Raw genomic sequence first — 10,937 nt, forward strand, 5'->3', positions numbered from 1 at the left:
CTTGCCACAGATCTGCAGCCCAGATTGGCTTTCCTTTCCTCTGCCAGCCATTCTTCTTCCAGTCTTTCAGCCAACCCCACAAGGCATTGGCTACCATCCACGAGTCGGTGTAGAGATAAAGCTTTGGCCATCTCTCACGTTCAGCTATGTTAAGAGCTAGCTGGACAGCTTTTACCTCTGCGAATTGACTGGATTCTCCTTCTCCATCTCTCGCTTCTGCAACTCTGCGCGTTGGACTCCACACTGCAGATTTCCATCTCCGCTTGTTCCCAACAAGACGACAGGAACCGTCTGTGAACAAAGCATATCTCTTTTCATCATCAGACAGATCACTGTAAGGAGGAGCTTCCTCTGCACGAGTTACTCTCTCCTCTGGAGGTTTTGCACAGCTTGTGCCTTCTGGCCAGTTTGTGATCACCTCCACCAAACCAGGCCTTTTGAGATTTCCCATTCGAGCTCTCTGTGTTATCAGAGCCATCCACTTAGACCAGGTAGCATCTGTTGCATGATGTGGTGAAGAACCTTTGCCTCTGAACATCCAATTCAGAACTGGCAATCTAGGAGCTAGAAGAAGTTGTGACTCAGTTCCAATCACTTCAGAAGCAGCTTTCACTCCTTCATAAGCAGCCAAAATCTCTTTCTCTGTTGGAGCGTAGTTTGCCTCTGAGCCTCTGTAGCCACGACCCCAGAAACCAAGAGGACGTCCTCGTGTCTCCCCTGGAGCTCTTTGCCATAAGCACCAGGTTGGAACATTGTCACTGGTGGCTGTGTACAGAATGTTCTTAATGTCTGGACCAGTTCGGACAGGTCCCAGACCCATCGCTTGGACTACCTCTCGCTTGATCTGGTCAAAGGCTGCTTGTTGCTCAGGACCCCATTGGAAACTGTTTCTCTTTCGAGTCACATCATAGAGAGGTTTCACAATCTGACTGTATCCAGGAATGTGCAGTCTCCAAAATCCCACTATGCCTAAGAAACGCAGAGTTTCTTTCTTGTTGATGGGATTTGCCATGGTGGAGACTCTGTTTATCACATCCATTGGGATGTGACGGCGACCATCTTGCCACCGCACTCCCAGAAACTGGATTTCTCTGGCAGGTCCTTTCACCTTGTCTCGCTTGATAGCGAAACCAGCTTGCAAGAGAATGTCAATGATTTTGTTACCTTTCTCGAAGACTTCTTCAGCAGTCTCACCCCAGACGATGATGTCATCGATGAACTGAATGTGTTCTGGAGCTCCACCTTTCTCCAAAGCATCATGGATCACTGCATGGCAGATGGTTGAACTGTGGATCCACCCCTGGGGCAAACGATTGAATGTGTACTGAATGCCTCTCCAGGTGAAAGCAAACTGAGGCCTGCATTCCTCTGCTATGGGAATAGAGAAGAAAGCATTAGCAATGTCTATGGTAGCATACCATTTGGCCTGCTTGGATTCCAGCTCATATTGGAGTTCCACCATGTCTGGTACAGCTGCACTCATGGGTGGAGTTACTTCATTCAAGGCACGGAAATCAACTGTCAGACGCCACTCTCCATTCTGCTTTCTCACAGGCCAGATTGGACTGTTGAAAGGTGAATGAGTTTTGCTGATGACCTTCTGACTCTCCAACTGACGAATCAAGTTTTGAATGGGCACCAAAGAGTCACGGTTGGTTCTGTATTGTCTGTGATGCACAGTTTGAGAAGCAACCGGCAGCTTTACATCCTCTATCTCATGTTGTCCCACAACTGCAGATTCATCTGAAAGCTCAGGTCTAATGGACAACTTCAATTTTCCTCCATCAATTTCTACAGTTGCTATTCCAAAAGCCCATTTATAACCCTTAGGGTCTTTAAAACGCCCTTCTCTCAGAAAATCAATTCCCAAAATACAAGGTGCATTAGGACCTGTTACAATAGTATGTTTCTTCCACTGCTTCCCAGTTAAACTTATATCAACCTCTATCTTAAACAACTCTTGAGATCCACCAGTGACTCCCTGAATAGTTATAGATTCTCCCCCTTGATAATTTGATGGTATTATGGTGCACTGAGCTCCTGTGTCAACCAAGGCCCTGTACTTCTGAAATTTTGAAGTGCCAGGCCACTGGATGTACACATCCCAATAGATTCTGTTATCTCCATTATCCCTTACCTCCCCCTGGCGGAAGGCAGGGCACCCCTAATGGTGGGGATTACCTCCACATGTACAGCTGGCACAACGTCCAGCACCAGAATTAGGATCACTGTTGGAGCTATCAGAGTTGTTCTGGGAAACTGAGGAAGCGACAGCTACCCTCCTGGTATTGCTACCTCGGGATCTGCCCCTCTGCAGCTCCCGTAACCTCTTGAAAAGATCAGAAGTTGGTTGACCATCCCATCTGTTCATGTTCTCACCAAACTGATCACGCAGAGTTATCCAGATACTGCCACGTGATTGCCTCTGCTGTCTGTTTTGGTTTGACCTATTCTGGAATGGCCTTCTTGGAGCACGTCTGTTCCTAACAGCTGAAACTTGTATCCATCTGGAGGAAGAGGAATCAGAATCATCCCCCTTCATCAAGTTGGATATGGAGGTTTTAAATTCCTCCTTCAGCTCTTTCATGCAATTCTCCATCTTTCCAGACAAAGTTTCAATGGCTGAAACCAAAGAAGTACGTGCAAGACTATCCTCCAATTGCCTCATTTGGTCAGTGAAATAGCCAACAGTGGGAGGCACTCCACCATAATTTCTTGCCACAATCCTGCTTGCCAGAATAGTAGCATAATTAGGAGGAGCAAGCTTAATGAGCTTTTTGGCAAGGCCTGTTCCAACAGGAATTTCATCAGGATTCAGAGTCTTATGATCTCCGTATATTATTTCTCTCACAGCAAACTCTCTCAGACGCTTGATTCCCTCATCTATTGTGGTCCAAGGCTTAGGGTTCCATGGTAAATCATCTCTGCTGGGGTACCTCAGCGAGACTGCCAGTAGGAGGCGTGCCCACAGAGAAGCTTTACCAATGCACTTGCCTAGATGCCTGTCTATGCCTGTATCCTTTGAGAGCATCCCCAACTGAGAGGCCGACTTGTCGCCTACCACCAATGCTGGGGCTCCCATATCAAAACACCTGGCTAGCCAAGACAGGACTGGCTCATTATCTCCTCTGATGTAATCCTTCCTCACATGTCTAATTTCCTGTCTGGGTGCATTACCTGACTGTATGTCATCCTCATCATCATCATCATCATCATCCTGAGGTCGCTGTCCCCATAATCCTATTTTAATCCTCCGTTGAATTTCCTTGAGTTCAGAGGCACTGCCTGCAGTTGCTAATTCAGCAGGGTCTACATCTCCATCATCCATGTGGGGTCTCAAAAGGTCTGCCAGAGTTTTAAGGCTAACCTTCTCTTCCTCACCAGAAGGATCTTTCTTAACAGAAGGACCCTGAGTAGAAGGACCCTCATCTCCATCTGCACCATCTCCTGCAGCATCTGCATCTCCTCCTGCAGCTCCTTTGCGCTTTCTGCTTACAGTGGCCACCAAATTTACTGGATTGGCTTTCACATTCACAGCAGAGTTGGAGGGAGTAGAGGAATTTTGTGCAGGGTTAGCAGGAGCAGAGGGAGTCTGTGCAGGGTTGGCAGGAGGTGTGCTTTGAGATCCTGCAGACACTGCTGCGTCCGTCTGGGCAGCAGAGGGAGGAGGAGGAGACTGTGCCTCGTTAATGGCGTCTGCCTGCACAGCTATGTCTGCCTGCACAACCATTTCTCTCTGTGTAACTATGTCTGCCTGCACAACCATTTCTCTCTGTGTAACTATGTCTGTCTGCGCATCCATTTCTCTCTGTGCAACTGTGTCTGTTTCTGTACCCCTCTCTGCCCGTGCACCCCTCTCTGCCTGTGTAATCGAGTCTGTCTGTGTCGCCGAGTCTGTCTGTGTAACTATGTCTGCCTGTGTACCCGAGTCTGTTATCTCAGATTCTGGCAAAGGTCCCGCAGCTACTGCTGCTGGCTCTGAGTCAAAACTATCAGCAGCTTTCTCACAAACCTGAACTGTGATTTCCTGGTCACCGTAATCAGAATCAGAAACCAATTCCGAACCTCTCTGAGCTTTTCTATGTTTCCTCTTACATCTACGCAGGTCGGAAGAGTGAGTAGCCTTACGTCTTTCTTGACACAGTGCTATCAGCAGCCATATGATTATTCCAAGAAACAACAAAATTAAGGCTAGCACAAGATATCTAGGGTACCACTGGTTCCAAAGACCCTCTGTAGTTGTAAGAGGAGTAACAAACTCAAATGTGTCTGCTAGCAGATTCATAGTTGAGTTACCATATCTTCTAAGCCCAATAAGACCACAACAGAATTCAACAGCATTCAGTAACTTGTTCTTAACCCAAAGAAACGACTTATATGCCACATATCTCACAATCTTGTCTATCATGCAGGAAACAGCCCATCTGTAGACAATCACACTGATAATAGATAAAATAGAATGACTCAGAACCCAAAACAGCTTCATTTTGCTTCCTAATCTGAGCAGGAATAAATCATACAAGCAATCGAGCCCCACGTTGGGCGCCAAAAGAAAAAAGTGTGTCGGTGTGAGCTGAAATTCCCCCCCCCACCGACAATAACCAGGCTAGCCCAGTCTGGAAGCAAATGAAAAGCTGTATTTACAAGCAGATGAAATGCAATGAATATGTACAAATATACAAAATTCACAACATTCACAAATATATACAATCAACAGAAAAGCACAACCGATCTCCCTTTGCTTCCCCCCAAGGGGACCCTCCCAAAGGGGGCCTCCCTCTCCCAGGAGCTTCCCCCCCAGACCCCCCTGGACAGAGAAGCAGAGTTTAGTTAGAGCAGAAAGTTGTTAACTTAGCTGCCAAGGTCAGTGTGTTATCTTCAGCCAGAAGAGAAGAAGAAACAGCAACCAGACAGCCCAGCAACTGCCCCCACTGCCGAACGCAGAATGTGCAGAATGCCTACTTTGTTTTGGGTAATAGTTCTTAAACATTTCTATCTATCCAATGGAAGTGTTTAGAACAATCGTTATTTTGCTTTCTTACACCCAATAGTGACTTATTTACATTCTTTCACTTTCTCTGTTCTGAACTTTGCAAGGAAAAATTAAAAAGACAGTTTCAAACCATCACAGAAACATCCCTACCTGCTTTACACACATATCCCTGCTTTAGAAACATCCCTCCCTGCTTTACACACATATCCTGGCTTTAGAAACATCCCTCCCTGCTTTACACACATATCCCTGCTTTAGAAACATCCCTCCCTGCTTTACACACATATCCTGGCTTTAGAAACATCCGTACCTGCTTTACACACATATCCTGGCTTTAGAAACATCCCTCCCTGCTTTTTAGGAACTGTGGTGGGTTGAAGTTCCCCTCCCAACATTAACTTCACCAGACTAGCTGAGTTTGGAAGCAAATGGAGCTATATTTACAAGCAAGACTTCAGTCTACAGGGGAATGCAATGAATATACAAATGTACAGTATGTACAATATTTACAGATATTTACAATTAACAAAAAAACAGCTGAAACCCTTCCTGGCCAAAGCCAGGAAAGCTGTCTCTCTGCCTCTCCACCCTCACCCCTGTTCAAAGGGAAGAAAGAGAGAAAAGCAGCAGAGATTATGTTAGACTTAGCCAAGGTGAGCACTGACAGCTGTTATCTTCCAGCGAAGGAAGCAAGAAGAGAAGTGCAGAAACACTCTGCTAGACTGCTGCAACAGAACTGAACATTGTTTTCAGATCCAAATCTTAAGTGAGCTACCCCTCCAATGGGATCATTTAGAATAATCATTATTGTCCTTTTTTACACCCAGTAGACCAGGAAAGCTGGTTTCCCTGCCCCCACCCTCTGCCTCCTCCTGACCCCTTTGGCAAAAAGGAAAGAGGGAGAGAAGACGTAGATAAGGTTAATACCTGACCAAGCAGTCAAGGTCAGCAGAGGCATGTTAGAAATCTTCCCAGCAACAGAAGCAAGAAGAGAGCAGAAGAAACTGCCCTGCACTGCTAAACAGAACTGAACATTGTTTTCGGAACCAAATCTTCAGGGAGCTATCCCTCCAATAGAATCGTTTAGAATAATCATAATTTTCCTCTTTTACACCCAACTGTGATCTATTTACATTCTTACTACTTTCTGCTCAAGAGCTGTGAAGACATTTAAAGGCATAGCCCTAAAACCAGCACAGAAACATACCTCCTTGCTTTAGAACTCTCAGAGAGTTGTGGAGTTTGTTTCCATGTGTCACTTCTCCAGGCTAACAGCCCCAGCTCTCTCAGCCTGTCCCCAGCTTTCCTACAGGCCCCCTTTATACTGAAATTGCTGCCATAAGGTCTTCCTAAGCCACAATAAGGCTACCTCCCTGTTGCATTTCTTTCTGGAGATGAAGCATTTCAATTTCTATTTATTTTAGCTTAGAAACTTTAGAAATGCAGAGGTCATCAGAGAGCTCTTGGCCCAAGACTTCAATGCCTTTAAAAAGCCACTTCATCTATTGAAGGAAAGGCTAAGGCATTGAAACGTCAGCATATCTACCTTCTCCATTCTTGTAAGGTATTTAATTTAAAGAGGATAATCAATGTTCAAGCCCCATGGGAGCTTTTTCCAAGATAAGTCTTGTATCACAGTACCTTAGAGGTTGAAAGGGACCTCATGAGATCATCAGGGCCAACCCCCCTGCCAAAGCAGGATCCCTTATATTCTGCAGAATGCAGAGTCGCACAGAAAATGCATTGGGAAAAAAAAAAAAAAAAAAAAAAAGAGGAGAACTGGGGCTCTGGTTTCATAGTTCCTGACAGGCCCAGAAGACCTTTTTTGTCAAGGGAAAAAATGAGCATCACAAAACCTAGCATCATCCTGAACAGTGGCTTGGAAAAATCTAACCACTGTGGAACAATGCAGTTACAGTAATGGGGTGGGGAAAAAAGAAACTGGCATAAATTTAGCCTCATAAATTCCATTTTCACACCGTTTTTAGGAAGATGGAAAATGCTGCCACCCTACCAATGTGTGATTCATTTACATAAAAAGTGTTCTGCTTGCAACAGTTTTTAATGTCAGATGGAAAGAAGAGATAACAAATAGTTCTGGTCTGCTGGCAAAGGACAATGACAGAATGCCTTGCTTACAGCAGGGCCTGCCCTAAGAGTCAGGACTTAGTCTGTAGCCAGGTGAACACCACTTCTGCCATGACAAGTGAAAGGCTGAAGGATTTGCATCGGCTTGACAGAGCAGGGTCTCAGCACGTGGCTGGGTTATGTTGGCCTGAGCTGATTTTGCCTTGTTTTAGCAGTGATGGCAATTATCTAATGGCCAGGTTGGGTCTCAGTTAGGTTAGTTTTAGTTTATCATGACAATACATAGTTAATGTTTGTTGACTGCATTATCTGTTAGTCTAGAACAAAAGGGGAGGGAGAAGAATGAAAAATGGTCTGGTACCAGAGGTCCCAGCCTATGAACACAAACCACAATGGCTGCTGCAGGAGGATAATGCTGTTAAACCAGTCCAGATATAAAAGAAAGAACAGGCAAGCGAACAATGAAGAACAAGTTCATGCACAAAGACCACATATATAATAACTAAAAGCAGACAGCCCCCTAGACCAAGGGGGAAAGAACCTCCATCCCAGTATCAATCCTCCTCCTAAAGCAGAATGTGGGGTGCTGGTCTCTGGGTGACACCCTCTCCAGTCTGTCTTGGGAACCCACAGGGACACTGGAAGAGGGAAACTGACACCAGAGAAAGAACAGCAAGTAGAGAGATTACTCTGTACAACTATTTTAACTGTATTAGTGAGACTTGCCTCTATTAACCTGGACTACAAGCAGTGTTAGTGTTGCAGCTAGGCTAACATTATGCACTGTTGGGTGTTGCTTAGAATGCAAGCTTAGACTAACAATGAATAACTCCACATATACAGCATGACCCCCTTGGCACAGAGGCTCACTGCAGGAAGTTACAGGTTCAAAAGACATTTATTCTAACAAAAAATAATTAATGAAGCCAACAACATTAGTAAACTACAAGATCCAGATTCCAAGCAAGATTAAAGACTACACAGCTTACTGAAGTTCCAGAAAGGAACTACCCCAAACCACATTTCACTCACTGTATTTATCCTGTGTCTGGAGCTAAAGTTAGCAGTTGTTCTACCACCTGATAACCCCTCTGCAGCTGAGAAGAGGAATCATGAAAAGGAGAGGAGATCATGGACTGGAATGAAAATAGATTTAATGAAGCAGCCAAGCTAAGACCAATGCAAATATAAAGCACAGAAAGCTCTAGTCAGCCCAGTGAATGCACAGCAGTCATGATAAAAAAGAAGGCAGTCCTGAGCAGCAGGTAAATGAATCTTTCCAGGGACTGAAAGGAACAGGAGGAAGAGGAGACAAAGCAGGAAGAATTCCTGTCCTTAGCAGACTTCCCCCTTTATCATGCCTGTGACATCCATGGTCTGGGATACACCTGCAGCCAACTCAGGTCAGCTGCCCTGCCTGACTACAGACTGCTAATAGCCTTCAGCCTGTGGTTGGTCTATGATTCTGTCCCAGCCAAACCAGGACAGTCACCAATCAAGATATGGCTCTCAGCCTTGAGGAGTTACCCTCAGAGAGTGTCTTGACTCAAGGAGAGAGTGCAGACCTGCTGCTCTGAGGAGGACTGGCAAGACTCCATTGATACCTGTTGAATCTGATCTGTGGTCAAAACCACATTGGCCTATGCTGGCTGCTGGTGTTTGCTTTTGATTGGGATGTGGGTCTAACAACAGCCAGCTGTGAAACCCTGGTGTGGCCAAAATTAGCAGAAGTTGTGGTTATGATGTTTGCCAGAAGAAGCAGAGTCAGCAGACATTGTTATATATTTTCAGCACTTAGCAAATCTTGTGCCTGGATGCTCTTTCCTGTTGGATCTTGCATAAATTTTCCTGCTCCTCTGGGTGCTCTGGGGTCCTATAAAGTGGACATAATGCTTCCTTACCTGACAGGACTGCACACACAGGGGAGGATGAGGAGGATGAGGAGATAGAAACACACAGCATATGGACTTCAAAGTTATTTTCCCATGATGAGCTCCCAGAACCTGCTTTCACAGATTTGTCAGGGTTGGAAGGGACCTCAAGGATCATCCAGTTCCAACCCCCCTGCTATGGGCAGGGATACCTCACACTACAGCAGGTTGCCCAGAGCCACATCCAGCCTGGCCTTCAAAACCTCCAGGGGTGAGGCTTCCACCACCTCCCTGGGCAACCTGTTCCAGTGTCTCACCACCCTCATGGGGAAGAATTTTTTCCTAATGTCTAATCTAACTCTCCCCTCCTCTAGTTTGGATCCATTGCCCCCAGTCCCATCACTACCTGACACCCTAAAAAAGTCCCTCCCCAGCTTTCTTGTAGCCCCTTTCAGATACAGGTTTCCTCGTAGCCTTCTCTTCTCCAAACTGAACAACCCCAATTCTCTCAGCCTGTCCTCACAGGAGACAAGCTCCAGCCCTCTGATCATCCTCATGGCCCTTTCCTTCAGAGCTCAAAAAATTGCACTATAAACTAATGTGAAAAATCTTAACTGGTGGAATATTTTCTATCAAAACCTCCTCTAGCAACAAAGGCTTGAGGCTATGTATCAAGCCATGCAACAGAGTCTCCAGCAGCTCTTCTACGAGTAGAAGTTCATTTCCCCCTAGCCCTGGGCCATGAGATAGCAATGTTGGGGTCGAGGGTTGGACTGGATGATCTTTGAAGTCTCTTCCAACCACATGCTTTCTGTGATTCTGTAATTCAAAATATAATTACTGCAGCTTAAGATGTGATCCTGTGTGAGACGAGCAACAGTAACTGTCTTGATTTATACACAGGAGAGTTTTAATTTCACTGGAACAGGAGTCTGGTGCCTTTCTCTGTCTTGGGATGGGGCTTTTTGTGCATTAACTCTGAGCAGCAACTTCCCTGTAAATAAGTTTAGTAACTACAGCAGTCCTGGCAGTATGGCTGCTTCTGCTACTCAGCCAGCCAACCATTGTTGCACAAGTTTTCTGTTAACATTTTATTCTCCATGCTATAGCTGCATGAAATTGACTGCAAGAGGAGTGGGTCTGCATTCAGGGTTAAAAGAACTGCCTGGACAGTCTGGGTGCTTGTCAAGACAAGCTGAAAAGAAGCAGAGGTCTGTGAGTCAAGGTTATTTGGTTTGCATTCTTTCACTTATCTCTTGCTAGCCAGCTGGAGACAGTTTCAAGAAACAGTCATAAACTTTGCTGCTGTTTGGCAGTAAAAGCTGTAAGAAGGGCAGAAGATACCATTTCCCATCACCATGCACATGGAGGGAATTTCTTGAAGGGCAATTGGAAGATATTTCCAGACACTAAAATATCACCTCTGGAGGAAAAAAAAAAAAAAAAAAAAAGAGCTGCTTTATAAAATACAGGATTTTGTATAAAATTATATAAAATAAAGGATTTTATAAAAGTATTAGCATAAGGGAAAAGAAAAAAAAAACCAAATAAGCAGTCTGTTGCTGGAATTCTGCTCAACTTCTCTTTGAAAACAGGAACATCTGTTTGAGCTGGAATGGTAAGTACATGCTGCAGGTAATCAGAGGATCACAGAATGTCTTGTGTCCAACCCCTGCAGTGAGCAGGGACATCTTCAGCTAGATCAGGCTGCTCAGAGCCCTGTCCAACCTTAACTGGAATCCTTCCAGGGATGGAGCTTCTGCCACCTCTCTGAGCAGTGCCAGTGTTTCACCAACCTCAATGGTGAAACACCACCCTCACTTCTGCCTTCTACCTAGACTAACCCTCCCTTCCCTTAGTTTAAAACCATCACCCCCTGTCCCGCTACAGATGCTGTCCCCATCTTTCCCGCGGGTCTCCTCCAAGCGCTGCCAGGTCGCGGCAGGCTCTCCCCGCACGCCTTGCCCCAAGTCGCTGCGCTGCTA

The sequence above is a fragment of the Indicator indicator genome, chromosome 11 (assembly GCF_027791375.1).
Source record: "Indicator indicator isolate 239-I01 chromosome 11, UM_Iind_1.1, whole genome shotgun sequence".
NCBI lineage: Eukaryota > Metazoa > Chordata > Aves > Piciformes > Indicatoridae > Indicator > Indicator indicator.